At 38.1% G+C, this 23,324-nt stretch overlaps 2 long non-coding RNA genes across 4 annotated transcripts in view; both read left to right on the forward strand.

The window, feature by feature from the left end:
- Positions 1 to 598: 598 nt before the first annotated feature.
- LOC143648064 (uncharacterized) lies at positions 599 to 4,877 on the forward strand. The gene is made up of 3 exons (XR_013158340.1): positions 599 to 820; positions 3,549 to 3,605; positions 4,228 to 4,877. It is a non-coding gene; the product is annotated as an uncharacterized LOC143648064 (long non-coding RNA).
- A 4,871-nt stretch (positions 4,878 to 9,748) lies between these two features.
- LOC143648596 (uncharacterized) overlaps positions 9,749 to 23,324 on the forward strand; it is a 46,201-nt gene continuing 32,625 nt past the window's right edge. For all 3 annotated transcript variants that reach the window (XR_013158651.1, XR_013158653.1, XR_013158652.1), the window contains exons 1-2: positions 9,749 to 14,546; positions 15,321 to 15,423. This is a non-coding gene — a long non-coding RNA (uncharacterized LOC143648596). The remainder of the gene's footprint in view (positions 14,547 to 15,320; positions 15,424 to 23,324) is intronic.

Genomic DNA, 23,324 nt, shown 5'->3' on the forward strand with positions numbered 1-23,324 from the left:
AGTCACCGGAAGATGGAAACAATCCAAATGTCCGTCAACAGATGAGTGGATTAACAAAGCAGAATATTAAGCAGCAGTTAGACAAAACAAGATGGATACACCTTGAGGAAATGATGTTGAGTGAAATAAGTCAGACACAAAAAGATAGAAGCTGCAGGACTCCATTTTTACAGCAATGTAAAGGTAAAATCTGAGGTTATAATACAGAATATAGGGGACTTAGAGATACATAGAAGCTACAGATAGGTGAATGGTTACCGAATGAGTTTGAACTCCAAAGTAAGAGAATAGATAGAAGTGAAGGCAATTCTCTATTGGGTCTATAAGTGATATTATCATATTGAAAGTGAACATGATTGAAAGGGATTGTAAAGACCTATATGTCCCACTGATTAAGACGAGAAATCTAAATTAATTCTTGTAAGAACTACTTCAAAGGTTTGTTTCTTGTACAAGAGTGTTTTAGTTCAGGGTACAGGAGGAAAACTGCTTTCGCATACTATGGGCTATGTTTAACAGGAAAACATCAGCAGTACCATAGCAACAGCAGGGGTAAATAATGGGGGGAGGGACAAGAGTTAGAGGTTTAGATGTCCTATTTGGTGAGGGTATGTATTGGTTGTCTTAATCTAGGAAACAATGAAATTATCTAAAATGGAGATGTTGATGGACTGTGGACTTTGGGCATTATACATGATGCCTAATGAATGCAGGTGGCTGAAGGATGCACTGACTACAAAGTAGATTGGTGAGTGATGGTGAATACACTTGATCGAATATTGTGCTGCTACAGAAAGGAATGAAGCCGTGAGGCATGCAGGTATGTGAATGAACCTATGGGACATTTGGTGAGGCAAAATAAGCCAGAACAAAAGAACAATTATTGTGTGGTCTCCTTTAGAAAATGCTTATAAGAAAACGGGGGCCTAGATTTTAAGCTCTTCTACCAGACTTAAACTAGTCTGGAGTGGTAATTATTCTTCTGGATTTTGAGAGGCTGTTTTATATATGTATAACCTGGATTTAGAGATAAAGACAAAGGCGATCGGGTTGGGATTAAGGTAATTCAGAACACAGGGTAAGGAAGACATCGTCTATATTTTAGAACCACACCTACTCTTTGAGACCAAAGAAAGAAAGTTTATTTTGTCCGCAACCTAAATTTTAGGTAGCACATAATCTAACTCAACCTGTCTGGACAGCTCTTTTGAACAATTGAAACACTGGGAGTCCAGTATAAGAAAGAGGTCCTTTAGTCCTGTATAGTGTAATGTAAGCCTGGATGCATCCTAGAATATATTAAGCAGATAATCAAAAAGTATTGGCAAAGTCCCTTGGGGGTTGGGAGAAAAATATGGAGCTATTAAACTTTACCACAGGGAATCCTGATACTGTGTTAAACGTTAGGGGCACCCAAATCAAAAGCTAAGCCCTTGATTTGAGGCTTACTCTTGTGAAGCTTATGAAGGTAGCAGAAGCTTAGCTACCTATAGGTATGCCTAAGGGTTACTTCTGAAGGACCTCTTTCATTGCTTAGATGTGACCTCACTCTCTCTAAGCCCAGCTCTGTAAGTGAAACCATTGCCCTCCCCACTATGTGGGATGACATCCCGGGGGTGAAGGACTCCTTGGCGGCATGAGAGGTGACTTCCAAGGATAAGTCCGGCTCTGGCATTGTGGGATCAACAATCCATCCTGACTGAAAGGGGGAAAAGACGTGTATCTAATAAAGTATCATGGCTGAGATCATTCAAATGAGTTGAGAGGCTACCATGAAGGTCACTCTTAGCACGCTTCTGCTACTCATCAAAACTTACCAAACCCCAACCAAAACCATTCCATTAAATCTAAAGAACACCTAGGACAATATAAAATTCTAAAGGTTCCATGTACTAGGTAACTTTCCAGAAACTTAGAACCTCCAGATGGGTCCCAGGACCAGATAAGTCCTGAAACCTAGAGGGCCCAGCTCTCCAGAACATCAGCTAGTTCCATCTCCCTACCCATATTTCTGACAAACCCTTCCAGCATGAAAAAGTTAGAATGGCCATAGCCAAATACCCCTAAAGAGAGGGATAGAAAGATCAAAGGTGATGTAAAGTTATACAGAGAGGTAGGGTTTAACAAATGTATATGATTGCTGCATCATTAAATTGATACTCTTTTTAGTCTCTAGTATCTTAGAGCAGCTAGTTGTAAAAACCTAAAATTGGGAAATTGTAACCCCTACCAAACTCTGAAATCTGTTCACAACTAATTGTAGCTGTGCATTGAAATTATTACTTTTTTGTATATATGTTATTTTTCACAAAAAGGAAAGAATTCTATTGTGATGATAAAAAAAATATTTATTCTATGTTCTGGAGCAGCTGGAAGGAAATACCTGAGATGATGGTATGGTAGCCTATGACAAGTCTGGGATCTGTCCTGTAACTACTTGTGTAAGATGATTTGAAAACTATTGCTTTTTTTCTTTGTTTTGTATATATGTTATTATACATAAAAAGGGGGGGTAAAAAAGAAAAAATTATTTCTAAGATCACCCCCAGAGGACCTGTTTTGTTGCTCAGATGTGGCCTTTCTCTCTAACCGACATCACAAGTGAACACACTGTCTTTCCCCCCTCTACGTGAGACACATCTCCAGGGTGTAAATCTCCCTGGCAATGTGGGACAGAAATCCAGGGATGGCTTTCTTGACCAAAAGGGGAAGAGAGAAATGAGGAAAAATAAAGCTCAGTGGCTGAGAGATTTCAAACTGAGTTGAGAGGTTATCCTGAGGTTATTCTTACACATTATATAGAGATCCCCTTTTCAGATTATGATGTATTACAGTGGCTAGAGGCAAGTACCTGAAGCTGTAGAGCTGTGTTCCAGTAGCCTTGTTTCTTAGATATAGCTTTTACAGTGTGACTGTGTGATTGTGAAAACCTTGTATCTGATGCAGAAACCTTTATCTAGGGCATGGACAAATGAGTAAAACATATAGATAAATAAACAATAATAGGGGAAACAAAGCTTAAAATAAATTGTGTGGATGGAAATACTAGTGGTCAGTGAGAGGGACGGGTAAGGGGCATGGTATATCTGAGTTTTTTCTTTTTCTGGAGTGATGCAAATGCTAAAAAAAAATGATCATGGTGATGAATACACAATTATGTGATGATATTGTGCGCCACTGATTGTATACCATGTATGGAATGTTTGTATATTAAATCTTATCAATAAAATATTTTTTAAAGATTCCTCCTAGCAGTACAGAATGAGGATTAAAAGACATGGCTTTTTTTGGGGTACATAATAGCTTCAAACCAGCACAGGGGGAAAGGGGAAGTAACTGTTAATGTGAATATGGTGTACTTTGGGGGTGATAAAGTATTCTGGAATAAGATAGTGGTGATCAATGCACAACATGTACTAAGAAATACTGAAATATACACTTTAAAATTATGTATTGTATGGTATGTTAATTATATAGCAATAAAAATGGGAAAGAAAAGATTTTTAAAAAAAGTCGTGTACACCCTTGGTCTTTCTCCCACTCTTTAGGCTGTGCCCAAGTGAAAGGTGATAGTGGAGTTATACAGAGAACGGAGGATCTAACAAGTGAGTACGATTGCTGACTCATTATATTGATATATCTTTTAGTCTCCATTATCTTAGAGCAGCTGGAAGTGAAAACCTAAAATTGTGAAATTGTAACCCATACCAAACTCTGAAATGTTTTACAACTAATTGTTGGGACAGCTTGCAAACTTAAAACCCTCTCCATTGCATGTATATTGCAATTCCCTTGGTTACAGGCTACTTTGAATAGCTGATGCACAAAAGGAGATGGGCAGCAGGTTGTCCTGGGGCATATCACTGAATCCCATGCCTATGGGAGACCAGTAAGGGTAGGTTTCCATGATGAGGCTGTATCATAATGGCCTCCGGATCCCACGGGACTCTTAAGTCTGTGACTGGAGAGAATTGGATTTGCCTGCTTGACTAGGGTAGGGTCAGACCTGTTAACCTGAACCCCACCCCACCCCATCCCAGGAAGGAGCGTTGTCAGGCAGCTGCCCAGGAAGCCCACTGCTCATGTCTTCCTGCCCCCAGTGCCCCAGATCAGCTATTGGGGGTTGAATCATCTGCCCCATAAAAGGCATAGTCATGTCCCAACCCCTTGTGCTGCAGTTGTGAACCCATTTATGAATAGACCCTTGAAGAAGTTATTTGTGCCCAGATATGGCTGAAGTCCTTATGAGCAAAGGAGACTGGAATTAGAAAGTGGAGCCACAGGTTGCAGCAAGAAACTGAAAGTCAACAGAACATGGAGAAAAAGGAAAAGGTGCTGCCATGTGATGGAAAAGCCAAGTAACCTCAACCCTGGAAGGAAGCAAGCCTTCTACCCTCTGTGACCGCGTGCCAATACATTACTGTTGTTAAGGCAACCCATTGTGTATTTGTTTCAGCAGCCAGGAAATGAAAACTCCCAGTGATCAGGCCTTCCTACCCTCAGTGTCCAAGTACCACTAGTTAGTGTGACATCCCTTCCTCTCTGCAGTGAACAAAACCAAATTCCTTCCCTCCTGGGCACAGGCTCTTGTGGGTGACACACAGCAAAACCAAGTAAGACATACACTGTGTCAAATGGTAACAAGCAGTCGAGAGCTGGGATTCAGCTCAGTAAAATGGCACATTTTAAAGCACTTATTCCCTCTTCCTTGTCTCCCGGGCTCATCAGTCTGGAACTTGTCTTCTAAACCTACCCTGCCTGAGTCTGGCCCTCACCTCATAGAATCTTCAGTCACCTGGGGTCTGGGAGGAGAGTCTCATCCCATGGAGAAGAAATCGTACATCTTCTTCACACAGACGTAACAGGAGAGCGCTAAGCTATAATTTAAGTGCCCAGGTCACAGGGAGAAAGTGTAGTTTCCACTTGTATGTATCCCAGAGAGGCCATGTCATTTTAATCCATTCCTGTGGGTGTAGACATTGGAACCTTTGATTAGGTTATTTCAATGAGGAGTTTGCCAAGGTGAGTCTTAACCTTTTACTGGGTCCTTTAAAGAGATGAAGTTGAGAGGAGCTCACACACAGAAAAAGCCCCAGAGAAGCTGAGGGACAAGGACACACCTAGAGAAGCTTGGAGAGATAGAAGGTAAAAGAGAGAAGCACATAGCCAGAAGCTGGAAGCAACAGAACCCCAGAGAGAAGGACTAACAGTTGCCAGCCCTGTGCCTTCCCATGTGACAGAGGTGTCCTGGATGCCAACATTCTGTCTTCAGAGTCCAGGTATCATCCTATCGATGCCTTGAACTGACATTCTTTGCGGCTTTAGAACTGTAAATTTGCTAGCCGATAAATCATCATTGCAAAAGCCAACCCATTTCTGATATATTGCATTCCAGCAGATTTAGCAAACAGAAACACAGTTATTTTAAAAATAATCGCCCCCCCACTCCATCCCAGCTCTGAGCTGGAATGCTGTGGGGGTGAAGGTTTGATGTGTCCCCTAGTGTGAGGCTGTCTCCTCCACCTGGGCAGGGCAATTGGGAACTGGGGGACCAGATCCTTCAGGGGTCACATAAAGTCATATGGAGAATGCGGCCCTTTCTTCCAGTCTTGATGTGCTGTGACAGCATTTCAAGGCTGTTTCCCTTCTTAGGGTTAGGCCCTACCTACCCGGCTTGGCTGGGGCGGGTGCTGGCAGCTCCCCTCCAGGGCAGAGTCCCCCTTGGACTCTGTCTTTCAAAGGCTTTGGGGAGGATGGAGGAGTGGCCCAGCTCTCACAGGGGAGACACTGGCCCTTCTTGGTCAGCAGGGGCCTCAGTGGAGGGAGGAGGGGAACTTCACGGGCCTTCCCTGGGCTCTCCCCCAAAAAGTAACAGACTGCCAAGTGAAGCTCAGGGTCAATAAAACATTACAGAAGCAACCACTTAACTGGAAAAGTGGCATAGTAAAAATTAGCAAAGTTTTTGAAAATCTTTTTTCATATATATCTTATTTTCCTACCATTCACAAAGCGAACATAAGTTGTAAATAAGCAGTTCGTTAACTGCTAAATAAAATCAGCAATATTCAGGACAACTTTCCTATGCTACAAGGTTGTCTGCAAGCCTTTGATAAGTGCATTTTTTTTAGTCTTGATCTAGCTGTGCTTTCAGTTCCATGGAAATGGGCATGGAAAAGACAAGTGTGTGTCCAGTTGGTTTGTGTTCACCAGTTGGCTCAGTTCTGGCTGTAATTTCCTGGTGTCAGTACTACCGTGGAGAAGTTCTGCCTCACGAAGTCTCCAGGATTTTTCCTGATGTCAGCTGAGGCCGTGGCAGCCCCCATTGTGGGCCAGGTCCCAGTGCAGAGCAGGTGGGCCTGGAGGGTGAAGCAGGGCCCCCCTCTAGCTGCTCGTCAAGGGCAGAGGTGCCCCTGCTTCCTTGGTCCTCCACAGGGCTTGGTTCCTAGGAAGATCCTGGGTCCCCCTCGGGTGTGTGGGGTGTCTCCGGACCCAGAGCAGGAGGTTGAGGATCTGACCCCACGGCATGTTCTCCACATCTCGGTTCTTGTCATCAAAGTGTTCTGTTAAGTTACCTTGGTTTAATCTAAATAATTATTCTACTGAAATTTATACCAATGCTACAAATAAAATCTTGTGACAAGGAATGGGAATGGCAGCCCCATCTCCTTTTGTTAAATTAGATCCTCGACAGACAGCAATTTGGAAACTGGCCATGACTTCAGCTCCTATTCATATTTGGAAAAGAAATATATTTTAAGAACTTTAAAACTGAAAATTCTTGTTAAAAACTATATATTGATTAAGGGCATTGTGTTGAGTGTGATTAGCCAGAAACAAAAGGACAAATACTGTATGATCTCACTGATATGAACTGACATTAGTGAATAAACTTGGAATATTTCCTTGGTAACAGAGACCATCAGGAGATAGAAATAGGGTAAGATATTGGGTAATTGGAGCTGAAGGGATGCAGATTGTGCAACAGGACTGAATATAAAAACTCAGAAATGAACAGCACAATATTACCTAAGTGTAATACAATTATGTTAAAACACTGAATGAAGCTGCATATGAGAATGATAAAGGGAGGAGGGCTGGGGCATAAATGAAATCACAAAGAAAGATAGACGATAAAGATTGAGATGGTGTAATCTAGAAATGCCTAGAGTGTATAATGATAGTGCATAAATTTAAAAAATGTTTTTGCATGAGGACGAACAAAAGAATGTCATTACTGCAGTGTGCTGAAAATAGGTGGTACTTGATATTTTAAAATTTCAACTAATGTGTGAGACTAAAGCAAAAAATGTTTATTTGGTACAGATCTATACTTTGACTAGTGCATCTCCTAGTATAATTTATGTAGATAGTTGATTGAACACCTTAAGTACATGGAACTTTGTATAGGACATGAGATTTTGTTTGTTTGTCCAGGTGATGCCCTGATGAATCCCAGAGTGATTTGATCAGTGAGTAGAAAAGTATTTGCAAAGTCCCCTTCGGGGAATGGCGAGAACGGGGGAAAACTCAACTTCCCCAAGTTGAATTCTTGATATTCTCACAAGCAGTGTGGACAACCAAAGCTATAGGCTGAGCCCCCAGTCTTGGGGTTTGTTCATATGAAACTTAACCGCACAGGGGATAGGTCAAGCCTACTTAAAATTAAGCCTAAGAGTCACCCTCAAGAGAACCTCTTTTGTTGCTCAGATGTGGCCTCTCTCTCCAGCCAACACAGCAAGCAGACTTACCACTCTCCCCCTATCTACGTGGGACATGACTACCAGGGTGTGAATCTTCCTGGCAGCTTGGGACAGAAATCCTAGAATGAGCTGAGACCCAGCATCAAGGGATTGAGAAAACCTTCTCGACCAAAAGGGGGAAGAGTGAAATGAGACAAAGTGTCAATGGCTGAGAGATTCCAAACAGAGTCAAGAGGTTGTCGTGGAGGTTATTCTTATGCATTAAGTAGATATCACCTTGTTATCCAAGATGTAATGGAGAGGCTGGAGAGAACTGCTTGAAAATGTCGAGCTGTGTTCCAGTAGCCATGTTTCTTGATGATGATTGGATAATGATACAGCTTTCACAGTGAGACTGTGTGATTGTGAAAACCTTGTGTCTGATGCTCCTTTTACCTACCTTGTCAACAGATGAGAGGAACATATGGAATAAAAATAAATAATAGGGAGAACAAATGTTAAAATAAATTTAGTTTGAAATGTTAGTGATCAATGAAAGGGATCAGTAAGGGGTATGGCATGTAAAATTTTTTTTTTCTGTTTGTTATATTTTTCTGTTGTCTTTTTATTTCTTTTTCTCAATTGATGCTAATGTTCTGGGAAATGATCATGATGATATGCAACTATGTGATGATATTGTGAATTGCTGAGTGTATGTGTTGGGAATGTTGTGTTTCTTGTAATTTTTTTTTTTCTGTACTAGATTTATTTCAGACTCTGTTATGAACTGTATTATGTGTGATGAAATTGATTCCTTGGAAGCCTGATCTGAAGCTTGTTATATTTTCTTTCTTTCTTTTTTTTTATTAATTAAAAAAAAATTAACTAACACAACATTTAGAAATCATTCCATTCTACATATGCAATCAGTAATTCTGAATATCATCACATAGATGTATGATCATCATTTCTTAGTACATTTGCATCAGTTTAGAAAAAGAAATAGTAAGACAACAGAAAAAGAAATAAAATAATATAGAGAAAAAATAAAAAAATACAAAAAATATATATAAAAAACAAACAAAAAATCTATAGCTCAGATGCAGCTTCATTCAGTGTTTTAACATAATTACATTACAATTAGGTAGTTGTAATTTTTTTTAATTAATAAAAAAATTAAAAAATAAAAACCATCCTACCAATCAAAACTCAGGGCATATATAAGATTCTACAAAGGTTCCATGCACTAGAGTAACTTTCCAGAAACCTACAACGTCTAGATGGGTCCCTGGACCAGATAAGTCCTGAAACCTAGAGGGCCCAGCCTCTCCAGACATCAACTAGTTCCACCCCCCATCCCATATTATTGACAGCCCCTTCCAACATGAAAAACCTAGAATGGGCATAATCCAAATAACCCTGAAGAGTGGGAGAAAGATCAGAGGCGATGGTGGAGTTATACAGAGAAGGTAGGGTCTAACAAATGAGTATGACTGCTGAATCATGATATTGATATTTCTTTTAGTCTCCAGTATCTTAGAGCAGCTAGAAGTAAAAACCTGAAATTTGGGAAACTGTAACTCATATCAAACTCTGAAATAGTTCTGCAACTAATTGTTGTGATGTGTTTGAAATTTACTGCTTTTTTACATAGATCATTTTTCACAAAAAAGAAAAAAAGTCAATTGTGATGATAAATGCACACCTATATGATGAAAAAATTAATGTATCATGCACTGCATGAAAGAATAAAGAATTTAAAATCTTAAAAAAATGATACCAAAAGCACAGGAAACAAAAGAAAAATAGAAAAAAAAAACTATATATTGATGTTTCAAATATGCATTAACTTAAGTATTTAACTTTATTGTAACAAATTTAATTTTGATGGTAATTATGTGTGGTAAAATATTTGTTTAAAATAATGACTTATGTATGAAAAATATAAAAGATATATTTTTATTAATAGGAAAAAGAGAATAGTTTATCCTAAGATGAAATGAATAACTGTTATAAAATGAGAAAAATATAGGACAAAGCCTAAACTAATATAATTGCTAAGAGTTTGTAAAAAATGGAAATTATAGTCACAATTAAAAAATATTTAATGAGTCTGAAATGACAACATTTTCTTAGACTCAGCCTGTTCTAATGAAAAGATTAAAAAAAAATTTTTTTTCTAGATAATCAGTGTAAAAGGCAAAAAGTCTGTGTTTTATCAAAATAGTTTACGTTAACTTTTATCATGTTGTCATCTGTATAAAAAATACTGATTTTCTCCTGGGTATCATTACACTGGCAAAAAACTGTTTTTCTTGCCCCAAACAAGGTGGCTTAATCTATTAATCTAAGTAATATTGCTGTAAATGAATCTATTACTCGCTAAATAATATTCAAATCATATAAATACCTAAATTCTGTTAAGCCAAAATATTTTAATGCTTTATCCAGTGTTTATATAAACTACATATGTATAAACTAAATTTATCCCAACATAACATTGGCTTATGTTTGGAGCAAATCAAATTCAAAGGCTGAATGCAAGGGAAAATGTACTTGTGAAGTCTGTTCTATTCACCTGATGTTGCCATTACATGCAACTAATGTTGCTATCACATGACCTTGGTAAGAAACAATTAAAACGTGCACTCTAGCTGGGAGGACTGGCTATCCTTCCGGAAGGAGGTGTACTTTAATAAAGATATTTAGGTCCCAGGAAGCTCCTTTTGGTCCCTAGCCAGTTCCCAGAGGACCTAACTGGGCCCGGTCATGTAAGCAAATTGGAATTTGGCCACTATTGTGGGAAAATATCATAAAAACTGCATGCAGCAAATTTAAAATTAGCAAAAATGCACAACCAATTATAAAAAATCCCTCATTTCTGCATTCATTTTCAATCAATCTAATGAATTCATTTTATAAAATCTGATCATTTACTATAGGTACATGTCACTATTGTGACATCTGCTCTCATTTTTGCTACCTGCTACTTTAAGGATTCCTAATTATATGTTACAGAACTTGTTTGATATTTTACAAGGAGAGATTCTAATTTATTAACCAAAAGGCAGTTAACAACTGTGGCTGGACAAGAATTACAGTTAATTGAACAACACATTCAAAAAAGGACAGCTTGTTCAAATAGATTTTTAAAAACCTGTTGATTTTATTATTTTCTTTACCTTGCAATCTCCCACAGACCTATTTTGGCAAAATGGTATTTTAAAATAGATTTTTTACCAAACAATCAACAAAAACATTTAAATACATATTTGCAAAAAATCATTTATTTAATAGCCAAAGGTCACCAAAGATATTATCAATTAAGAGGAAATGATCCTAATCGTATAGTGTGTGATCTCACAAAGAAAGAGGTTCAAAGTGTATTTATCTTCAATACCTCTTGGCAAATAGCATTAAGTAATTTTAAAGGACAAATTAATAATCATTTGCCTATGTCAAAACTTTTACAATTTCTCAATCATGACGAATATGCAACTATATGATGATATTTTGAATTACTGATTATATATGTAGAATGGAATAATAATATGTTAGGAATGTTTTTATTCATTTGTTGTTAAATTAAAAAAAATATTTCCATCTTTAAACAGCAAGCTCAGAACATTGTTTGGACTTGTCCAACATGTGGACGTTTAAATGCACTCCCATTTGCATCAGGGGTTAATCCTTGAGGTCAAAAAGCAAATGAATTATGACAAATGGATGTTACTCATTTCACATTTTGGTAAAACGCAATAGATACATGTTATCATAGACACCTGTTCTCATTTCATCTGGGCTACCACACAATCTGGAGAACATTTCTGTCATGTTCGATCACATTTATTTAATTCTTTTGCTGTTAGAGGATGCCCTCAATCTAAAAAAATGGACAATGGTCCTGTTTATAGAGGGAAGCATTTGCATACTCATATCACAGGAATTCCACATAATCCTTCTGGGCAATATATTATTGAATAAACAAACCGAACGCTAAAGTTTATGCTCATAAAACAAAAAGGGGAAGATCAGGAAGATGCTGATGTGAAAATACACCTGAAGATCAATTAGCAAGAGCATTGTTTACTTTAAATTTTTTAAACATTTATGATAATTCATCACAGACTCCTGCAGAACAACATTTTAATAATTTGGAAAAGGAAAGTGATATGACTCAAACAGAACTGCAGCTGTAGCCGATCTATTGCAAAGATGTTAAAGATGAGTTATGGAAACCAGATGATAAAGGTGTGGGGTAGGGGATTTGCTCTTGTCATTGCAGATGATGGAACCTTGGTTTGGATTCCCTCGAAAAGAATAAAACCCAGGCATGTCGACTCTGATGAAAATAACTAAATGGGTAATGTACATTATAGGACATATAATTTTAATTGCTGAAGGACAGGGACATAATTATACTTATTGGGTTTATATTCCTAATCCACCTCTGCTGAGGGCCCTAACATGGGCAGAATCAACTTTAACAAAATATCTGAATACTAGTTTAGGATTCCCAGGTCCAATAGTTTCAAGACTTCTAAAACTACTTAAGGAAAAAGAAAAATGATATCAAATTTAACCTTCCATTTTTAGAAAGATCCATATGCATAAGTAATGAATTACCGTGTATGACAACAAATAATCGAACTACATGGTTTAAAATCAAGAATGATTCTCATAGTTACTTACATGTATATCTCTCTTTTAACTCTATGGAATCAAATGATACTTGCCTGTTAGATGGGAAAGAAAGTTGAAATGGATGGCAGTTATGTCATATGAATTGAGCAGTTATAATTAATGATTCCTATGGAATTGTAAGAGATGCAGCCCCTTTGGGGCCTCCCATCTCTAACTCAAAGATAACTGAGACTATATGGACAGGCAAGCGAAATCAGAGTTTAATACATAGAGGACAATTTGTGCCAAATCCATAGGATGATAAATATAACATTAATCAGAGAAATTTATGGAAAAATTTCCTAGGACTGGCATCAATTTTTATAGCAAATTCTAGTAACTATAACTTTCTTTTAAATAGCAGCCATAAACATTATATGCAAATATGTACTAGAGATCCATATGTATTTGTTAAAAGTCATATGCATATTAGAAATCAAACTTTTAATTGTGAGAATTGTTTTCTATTCACTTGTCTCCAAGCATTTATGTTGCAGGAAAATAAAACGATTGTAGCAGCAAGGAGAAAAAGAGGTATGCTGCTGGTGCAGATGTCAGGATCCTGACAGTCCTCTCCAGAAACACAAGTTCTGATCCATTTGGCAACAGAATATCTGAAAAAGACTAAAAGACTAATTGGACTCATTATTGCAGCTGTTATTGGAATCATTGGAATTATCACAGTGGCTGCAGTCACTGGAACTGTGTTGCATCAAACTATACCGACACAGTATTATGTTAGAGAGTGGCATAAAAATGCCAGTGAACTGTGGCATAGTCTATCTCACATTGATGAGCAAATTAATAATAGAGACAGCATTGATTCATATTGGAGATCAAATGTATAATTTAAATTTTTAAAAAGTTTAAAATGTAACTGGAAGGAGAACAATTTTGTATTAACCCTTTAAGATATAATCATTCTGAAATAGAATGGGGAAAGGTAAAAAGGCATCTTTTGGGGCATTCAGATAGTTAAGTCTTGATATTTTGTAAAATTTTAGAAGCGGGTATTAGAAATAGCTGAGAATAATTTACATATAGCTGATGGAAATGATATTATACAATCACTTACCCAAAAGCTAAAAAATCTTAATCTTGTTTATTGGTGGAAATCTTTTCATTTTCTGACAGCATTGGGAATAGGAATTTTACTTTTCTTACTATTTCTTTTTCTCTTAAGTGTCCTGAAGCACCATTTGTTATCTGTCATATCTTCTAATCATTAACAAACACAAGCTCTCAACGTATTGTTTGTAAAAGCTTTGAACTTCTCCGCTAAATAAGCTTTAGCTCTTGACTGGTAGCCAATGACGGGTAAGACCTTTCCTTCAGAGCTTAAGGGCAACCTAAGATAGGCACAGTCACTGAGCAAAGCCACGCTAACAGTATGATTCTTGCAAAACTCTTGGCTCCCCTCCCGAATCAAAGTCAGAGAGCTTGACTGGTAGCCAATGATGGGTAAGACCCTTCCTTCAGAGCTTAAGGGCAACCTAAGACAGACACAGTCACGAAGCAAAGCTGCCCTAACAGTGTGATTCTTGCAAAAACTGTTGGCTCCTTCCCAAATCAAAGTCTGAGAGCTTGACTGGTAGCCAATGACGGGTAAGACCCTTCCTTCAGAGCTTAAGGGCAACCTAAGACAGGCACAGTCACCTTGGCTAATAAAATAAAAAGAGGGAAATGTAGGAGATAGGATTAGCATAAGACCTGCGGAACTAGTTGGGAATAGATGGCATTAGGGTGGTGGCAGCAGTAAACTGCTTTATGCTATCCGATTTATGTAGAATAGTCTGGGAGGAAGAGAATGTTTGTTTACTTCAAATGGTTATTTTAAGTATGAAGGAAGAGAACTGAGAGATAAGAGCTTTGTTCTCTCAGGAAATGCATGCATGCCTTTTGTCATCCTGCAGTATATAAGCAGAATCTGGTTAAGAATAAGATTGTCTGATGCCTGTTGTTTGTTAAAGTTAAGCTTCAGACCCCCTGAACCCGTCTTTCTTTCTTTCTTTCTTTCTTGTTATTCCTTAATATCCTTTGATCTCCATTTCATAGGAAGCAACAGGGTTGGGCATTAAGTGACCAGAGTGGGCAGTTGGGGACATCCTTCGCCTGCTGGGTCAGGACCGCATGCTGAAGACCATCCTCCATTTCCCCCAGAACCTGAGGCTGCTGCTACCTGAGGTGCAAGATGCACTCACCGCCCCCCCCTTGCTGGCTGATGGCAGAGCAGTCAGGGAGCATGTATGGTGGTGGGACAGAAGTGTCTGCTCCCTTCCTCTCTGAGAGTCCCATTTGAACCCTCAGCTTGATCACACTGTAAAATACAAGCACTGCTTTTCTCATTTAATTTTTTATTAAGATTCTAACCATATTTGAAGATAGACTGGACCCCATATCCCTATTAGCTTTAACAGTTAGCAGCACTAACCAAGCTTGTTTCATCCCTGCAAATTACTGTAAAACAAATCTCAACGTTATCACACTAGGTTTTTTTTTTTTGAGCCATTTTAAAATTTTTTTTATTTTTTAAATATAACAACAAACTCAAACATTCTTAACTTATGATCATTCCATTCTACATATATAATCAGTAATTCACATTATCACATAGTTGCATATTCATCATCATCATTTCTTAGAACATTTGCATCAATTCAGAAAAAGAAAAAGACAACAGAAAAAAAATCGTACATACCATACCCCTTATCCCTCCCTTTCATTGATCACTAACATTTCAATCTGAATTTATTTTAACATTTGTTCCCCCTATTTATTTTTCCCCCTTTTGGTTGAGAAGTTTTTCTCAGTTCCTTGATGCTGAGTCTTTGAGCCATTTTTTAATGCTCTTAAGCATCAAAATAATTTTTTGCTCTAGAAAATAGCAGGTAAAGATTTACGTGAGATTTCATTTATGAGGTTGAATAAGCACATTTCTATTTATTGGGGCTCTTCCAGGATGCTCAGGAACTGATCATTAAAGATGGGGGCACAGTGGATTACAGTGACCTTTATGACCTCTGCTTTCTACTCCATCTCTTCAGTGAATTGACCCAGCCAGGTAAGCCCAGCCTTCTCTCAGGAGAACGGGTCCCCTGTGTGTGGCTAATGCACAATGACGGCGACTTAACAGTCCGACGGTCGGATTTCTTACCAAGCAATAGTCAGCTTAGTTTTGAAGGATATTGAGCTGACTTCTCACCTTTTCATTTGGTGAATTTTCAGCAAAAGTAACAGTTGATATTTTGAATATACAGTGATTTTTTTAAAAATACTTAATTTTAAAATCTGGGTATGTCCCTTTATTCTTGATGCTTTCCTAATTTTTAAATGACAAATATTTTCTGCATTTTTATTAGATAGTGGCCAGATATCAGAAGAAAAGAGAAATTTTATACTTGAGAATGAGTCAGAACCTGCTGAGGCTAGCCTTTTGTTGGTTTAAGAATATTTCTGGAATTGCATTTTGTGTCTGGAGCCTGAGGGTTGGCAGTCTTTGTGGATGAATAGGTGGGAGGGTAGAAGGAATGAAAAGGTATGAACATATACACATATTACTGAAAACAGATTTATTTTCTCATGTCAGTCTGGTCTGTTAGTTTTAGGCATTCTGATAGGTGTCTAGTGATACCTTATTGTGGTTTCAGGTGCAGTTTTGTAATAGCTAACAATGTTGAACTTCTTTTCATGTGCTTATTTGCCATCTGTATGTCCTCTGGTGAAATGCCTGTTCATGTTTTTTGCCCAGTTTCTGATAGGATTGTTTAGTTTTTATACTGTTAAGTTTCTTTCTTTTTTTTTTTTTTTTTTTTTTTGCGTGGGCAGGCTCCAGGAATTGAACCCGGGTCTCCGCATGGCAGGTGAGAATTCTGCCACTGAGCCACCATTGTACCACCGTACTGTTAAGTTTTGAGCAGTCTTCGCATGTTCTAGATATTTAGTCCTTTGTCAGATTTGTGGTTTCCAAGTATTTCCTTCTAAGTCTATAGTGTATTTTTCCATGCTCTGAACAGAGTCTTTCACGGAGCAAAAGTCTTTAATTTTGATGGTCTACTTTTTCAATTTTTCCTCTGGTGGATTATGCTGTGAATTCTAAGAATTCTTTCCCTATCCTGAAGATTCTCCTGTGTTCATTTCTAAAAGTTTCATAGTTTTGCATTTTGCATTTAAGTCCATGATTCATTTTGAGTTAACTTTTGTATAAAGTGTGAGGTTTAGGTCCAAATTCACTTTTTTGCCTACATCTGTCTACTTGCCCCAGCACCATTTTTTGGAAGGCTGTCTTTCTCAGACAACAGAGAGATAGATGGTATTTGGGGGTTTGTATTATTTTTGTAATTTGAAAATATTTCTAATTAAAAAGTTTAAGAAAAAAAGGAAAGGAAAGCTGTATTTCCTCTATTTGAATTGTCTGTGCACCTTTGTGCAGGTCTATTTCTGGTTTTAGTGGATGTGAGATTTCAAACAGCATTAAGAAGTTATCCTGGGGGTTATCCTTATGCATTATATAGATATCCCTTTTTAGTTTTTGGTATATTGGAGTGACTGGAGGGAAGTATCTGAAATTGATGAGCTGGTTCCAGGAGCCTTGACTCTTGAAGACAGTTGTAAAAAGACGTAACTTTTACAGTGTGATAGTGTGATTGTGAAAACACATTCCCTTTGTGTCTTTGTCTTTGTTTCTCCCACTACCATGTCTTTTTTCTTTTTAATGTTTTTCTTTACTTTCTTTTTTTTAATCTTTTTATTGACAGATCTTCACACATATATTCCATACATGGTGTACAATCAGTTGCTCACAATATCATGATATAGTTGTGTGCTCATCACCATGATCATTTTTTAGTGATTTTTTTTGTCTGAAAATGTTTAATCTCACCCTCATTTTTGAAGGACAATTTTTCTGGATATAGAATTCTTGGTTGCCAGTTTTACCCTTTTAGGATCTTAAATACATCATACCACTGCTTTCTTGCCTCCATGGCTTCTGCTGAGAAATCACACAGTCCTATTGGGCTTCCCTTGTATGTGATGGATTGCTTTTCTCTTGCTGCTTTCAAAATTCTCTCTTTCTCTTTGACATTTGACAGTCTGATTAGTAAGCATTTGGAGTATGTCTATTTGAAACTATTCTGTTTGGGGGTATGCTGCATTTCTTGGATCTGCAAGATTATGTCTTTCATAAATGCTGGGAAATTTTCAGTGATAATTTCCTTCATTAATTTTTCTCCTCCTTTTCCCTTCTCTTCTCCTACTGGGACACCCACAACACTCATATTCATGCACTTCATGTTGTCCTTCAGTTTCCTGAGACCCTGCTCATATTTTCCCATTATTTTCCCTATATTTTCTTTTGTGTGTCAGATTTCAGACGTTCAGTTCTCTAGTTCACTAATCCTTTCTTCTGCCTCTTCAAATCTATCATTGTAGGTTCCATTGTTGCTGTTTTTTTTTTAAATCTCTGCTACTGAGTCTTTCATTCCTATAAGTTCTGTGACTTGGTTTTTCAAACTTTCAATTTCTTCTTTTTGTTCACTCAGTGTCTTCTTTATATCCTCCCTCAACTCACTGATTTGATTTTTGATGAGATTTTCCATATCTGTTTGAACATTCTGAATTAGTTGTTTCAACTCCTGTATCTCATTTGAATTGGTCTGTTCCTTTGACTGGGCCATATCTTCAATTTTCCTAGTATGACTCATTATTTTTTGCTGATGTCTAGGCATTTGATTTCCTTAATTAGTTTATTCTGGAGTCTGTTTTCAGTCTTTTACCTAGGATTTTCTTGCTGAGTGGTTTTGTTCTCTATCTGCTCTTTGACATTCAGTTCAGTTTATTCTAGACCTCTAGCATAGGTTCTGTTAAACTGATCAGAATTTTTCAGTTATTGTTTTTGTTTCTTGCTCTACATATATGGAACCTTTTTTTTTTTTTTTAAGGAGAGTCTGCTCAGGTATTATAGACCTCAGTCAGATTTTTCCAGACCAGGCTGGCATCCATTCAGGAAGAAAGTCACCTACATCAGCTTTCCCTGTGGGTGAGACCCTGCAGGTTGACAGACTTTCCTATAAAAACCATGTTGTTGTTGTTGTTGTTTTTGCTTTGCATTTTCTGTACTTTTCCTCTAGACTCTGTGCTTATCCTATCCTATGTGGCACTTGCCTGCCCATGGCTTCCCACCAGTGTAAAGTAATGTGGTGCCTTTAACTTCAGCATACTTTCCCTGGTGCAGGCGTGGTTGAGACAGAGGGATGTTGTAGGATGGCATTTATTGCTTCAGTTTTCCAGTACCTGGGGACTGAATTCCTTGAGAGAGGGATTCCATTTGACCCAGACCCCACCTTTCTCGGGGAAGGTACAGCCTTTAGGTAATTAACTCCTTTCATCTGACTAGTTACTTTGTCTCTCAGACAGGCTTAATTCTGCCCTTGCATTGTGGCAGTGTTGGAGCCTGAGAGGTCTTGCAGTTCTATCCAATGAACTGTTAAGTAGTGGAAACAAAGCAAAAAAATTCCCTTCAGAGCAGGACCCCAGTTCCTTGGGCTTATAAATCAGGGACTTAAGTTGATATGTTGCCCTATGTACCTATGTATCTCCAGGCTCTATGTGCCTCTTTTTTTTTTAGGGTCCAGCCCTTTTCAAGTGTTTTTTGCTGTTGGACTCAAAAAGCCTCTGTTCATTTTTTTTCCCCCATCAGCCCCGCCCCCTCTCTGCCAGGGCAAAAACTCTTAGGACCTTTGGCTCTAATTCCAGGTTTAAGCTGGGGGCCTATTTTCAGTAGTCAAAATGTGTTAATTAATTCTGCAGTTGGAGCTTGGTTGAGCTAAGCTCTTGTTGCTAGTAAGGTTGATTTCCTTTCCCCTCAGGGAACCAGCCTGTTGTGCCCATGGGGGAGGGGTGCTAACCTCCAAGCTTGGGGGAGTTATAGTTCTGTATGGGGGCTCAGCCAGTCCAGCTTGTCCAGACTGGTGTACACTGTGTGTCTGGTCACTGATGGGCCCCAGCAGTTGTTCTGTGCTATTCTTGGCTATTTTAGCTCTGGAGGATGAACTAAATTCCACTCCTCACTAAGGTGCCATCTTGCCCTCTCCCAGCAGGAGCCATGATTCCTAAAGGCGACTGTATAACAATATAGCTTTTACAGTGTGACTGTGGGATTGTGAAAACCTTTTGTCTGATGCTCCTTTTTTTAAGGGTATGGACAGATGAGTAGAAAAATATGGATTAAAAATAAATAAATAGTAGTGGAGATAAAGGGGTAAAATAAATTGGGTAGATAGAAATACTAGTGGTCAGTGAGAGGGAGGGGTAAGGGGTGTGGTGTGCATGAGTTTTTTTTTTTTCTTTCCTGAAATGATGCAAATGTTCTAAAAACAATCATGGCAATGAACACACAACTATGTGATGATATTATGACCCATTGATTTTTACACCAGGTATGGACTACATGTGTGTGAAGATTTGGCAGTAAAAATATTTTAAAAATCAATGTAATGATTCAGCAGTCATACTTATTTGTTCAATCCTATCTTCTCTGCTATAACTCCACCTTCTCCTCTGATCTTTCTCCCAATTTTTAGGGGTATTTGGGTTATGCCCATTCTAACATTTTTCATGTTGGAAAGGGATGCAGATAATATGAGATAGGGGGATGGACTTAGTTGTTGTTCTGGAGAGGCTGGCCCCTTTGCGTTTCAGGACTTATCTGGCCTAAGAACCAATCTAGAGGTTGTAAGTTTGTGGAAAGCAATCATAGAGCATGGAACATTTGTAGAATCACAGATAGAGCCCTATGTGTTCTTTCAGGTCGGCAGGAATGTTTTTATTTGGGGTTTGGCAAACATGGTAAATAGCAATATGTAGTTGAAGCATTTTTAAAAGTCACTTTGTGAATACTCTCAACCCTATTTGTGAATTCTCTCAGCCACAGATACCTTATTTTGTTACAATTCTTTCCCCTTTTTGCTTAGGAAGGCATTGTCAATCCTGTGGTACCAGGGACAGGCTCATCCTTGGGAGTCATGTCCCACATTGCTAGGGACACTTTCACCACTGGATGTTATATCTTATGTAGGGGAAAAGGTAATGATTTTACTTGCAGAGTTGGGCTGAGAGAGAGAGAGAGAGGCTACATCTGAGCAACAAAAGAGGTCCTCTGGAAGTTACTTTTAGGCATTACTATAGGTAGGCTTAGCTTCGCTGTTTAAATAAGTTTTGCAAGAGCAAACTTCAATCAAGGGGTTGGCCTATTTGCCTTGGGGATAAAATTGGGGAGTTTTAATCCATTGTTATTTCAAATATTCTTTTGGTCTCTTTTTCTCTTTCTCGTTCTGGAACTCCATATTAGGTATAGTAGTATCTTTGATTGTGTCCCGTATGTTTCTTTGGCTCTGTTTGCTTTTCTTTACTTTTTTTCTTTCTGTTCCTTAACCTGAATAATTTCAACTTGCTTATCTTCAAGTTCACTAATTCATCTACCAGCTCCAATGTGCCATTGAACCCCTCTAGGGATTTTTTTTTTTTTTTAACATGGGCAGGCACCGGGAATCAAACCCGGGTCCTCTGGCATGGCAGGCAAGCATTCTTGCCTGCTGAGCCACCGTGGCCCACCCTAGGGAATTTTTAATTTCAGCTATTGTGATCGTCTTAAGCTCCGATTTTTCTATTTTTTTTTTTTTTATAATTTCCCTCTCTCTATTGAAATCTCATTTTGTTTAGATATCCTTTTTCTGATATCCTCTAGTTCTTTGTCCATGTTTTCCACTGGCTTTTTGAGCATATTTAAGATCATTTTACTTTTTTTATTTTTTGCATGGGCAGGCACTGGGAATCGAACTCAGGTCTCCGGCATGGCAGGCAAGAGCTCTGCCTGCTGAGCCTCCATGGCCTGCCCTATTTAAGACCATTTTAAAAAGTATTTTGATGGCATATCCAAAACTTTTTTTTCTTCATTGATGCTTTCTGATGTTTAATCTTGATCCTTTGATGGACCATCATTTCCTGTTTCTTTGTAAGCTTTGTCATCTTTTGTTACACACTGTACCTTTTAATATTTTGATGTATTAAATGTGGAATATAGTCCCTGAGATATCTCTTCTTTGAGTTTATGTCCAGCTAGTGATATGACAGATATTCCTTGAATGCCAGTAGCTGACAAAAACAAATAAACAAACAATAAAGAAATCATTCACAGTATTGACATATTGGCTCTGTATTGGCTGGTGCTCTCCTTCAGAGCTTAGCCCTCCTAACAGTGAGCCTGAAGAATGGCTCAAGGTGAAAGCTGAGAATCCTTTCCAGTTTTTTCTGAACATTTATCTTTTCCTGGACATGAATTCATAGCCTTAGGGATTCCCCCATTTACATCACTCCTAATGTTCTCTCTTCCTATGAAATAATCTTTCCTCCTGGTCCCTGATGCTCTGTTTTATGTCTTAAATATGGTAATACTTTGCCTCAGACTGGTGTGGTTTGATTGTTTCTTATGCTGATTTAGCTGTTTGCAAGCTGCTTCTGCATGCAGGGAAAGTTTTGGGACAGATTGCTTAGGACAAGTGTTCTGGTTCAGTCTTTCAGATTGCCCCCAGATATGTTACAACAGAAATATCTGGACCCCAGTATGTGCATAGGCATCACCCTGCTCCGTTCATAATGGGGGTTAGGGGTCCACACTGAGTTCATGCTGTGGCGCCAGATCATAGTGGGTGGGGGAAGGGTCAACAGTGGTACCATGGGGTTTTCCTACTGCTTTTCTCTCTATTTTTTTTTTGCCCAGGGGTGGGGGTGGGGTGCATGGTCTGGGAACTGAACCGGGGTCATCTGCAAGGAAGGCAAGCATTCTACCACCGAACCCCCCAATCACCCCCTACTGTTTTTTTTTATTAATTAAAAAAAGAATTAACAAAACAATTAGAAATCATTCCATTCTACATGTACAATCAGTAATTCTTAATAACATCACATAGTTGCATATTCATCATTTCTTAGTACATTTGCATCGATTTAGAAAAAGAAATAAAAAGACAACAGAATTTAATAGAAAGAAAAAAAACAAAAAACCAAAAAAACCTATACCTCACATGCAGCTTCATTCAGTGTTTTAACACAATTGCATTACAATTGGGTAGTATTGTGCTGTCCATTTCTGAGTTTTTATATCCAGTCCCGTTGTACAGTCTGTATCCCTTCAGCTCCAATTACCCCTTCTCTTTTTTTTTTTTTAATTAACGGAAAAAAAGAAATTAACCCAACATTTAGAAATCATACCATTCTACATATGCAATCAGTAATTCTTAACATCCTCATATAGATGCATGATCGTCATTTCTTAGTACATTTGCATCGGTTTAGAAGAACTAGCAACATAACCGAAAAAGATATAGAATGTTAATATAGAGAAAAAAATAAAAGTAATAATAGTAAAATCAAAACAAAACAAAACAAAAACCTATAGCTCAGATGCAGCTTCATTCAGTGTTTTAACATGATTACTTTACAATTAGGTATTATTGTGCTGTCCATTTTTGAGTTTTTGTATCTAGTCCTGTTACACCGTCTGTATCCCTTCAACTCCAATTGCCCATTATCTTACCCTGTTTCTACCTCCTGCTGGACTCTGTTACCAATGACATATTCCAAATTTATTCTCGAATGTCCGTTCACATCAGTGGGACCATACAGTATTTGTCCTTTAGTTTTTGGCTAGACTCACTCAGCATAATGTTCTCTAGGTCCATCCATGTTATTACATGCTTCATAAGTTTATCCTGTCTTAAAGCTGCATAGTATTCCATCATATGTATATACCACAGTTTGTTTAGCCACTCTTCTGTTGATGGAGATTTTGGCTGTTTCCATCTCTTTGCAATTGTAAATAACGCTGCTATAAACATTGGTGTGCAAATGTCCGTTTGTGTCTTTGCCCTTAAGTCCTTTGAGTAGATACCTAGCAATGGTATTGCT

Source organism: Tamandua tetradactyla, chromosome 10 (assembly GCF_023851605.1).
Source record: "Tamandua tetradactyla isolate mTamTet1 chromosome 10, mTamTet1.pri, whole genome shotgun sequence".
Taxonomy (NCBI): Eukaryota; Metazoa; Chordata; class Mammalia; order Pilosa; family Myrmecophagidae; genus Tamandua; species Tamandua tetradactyla.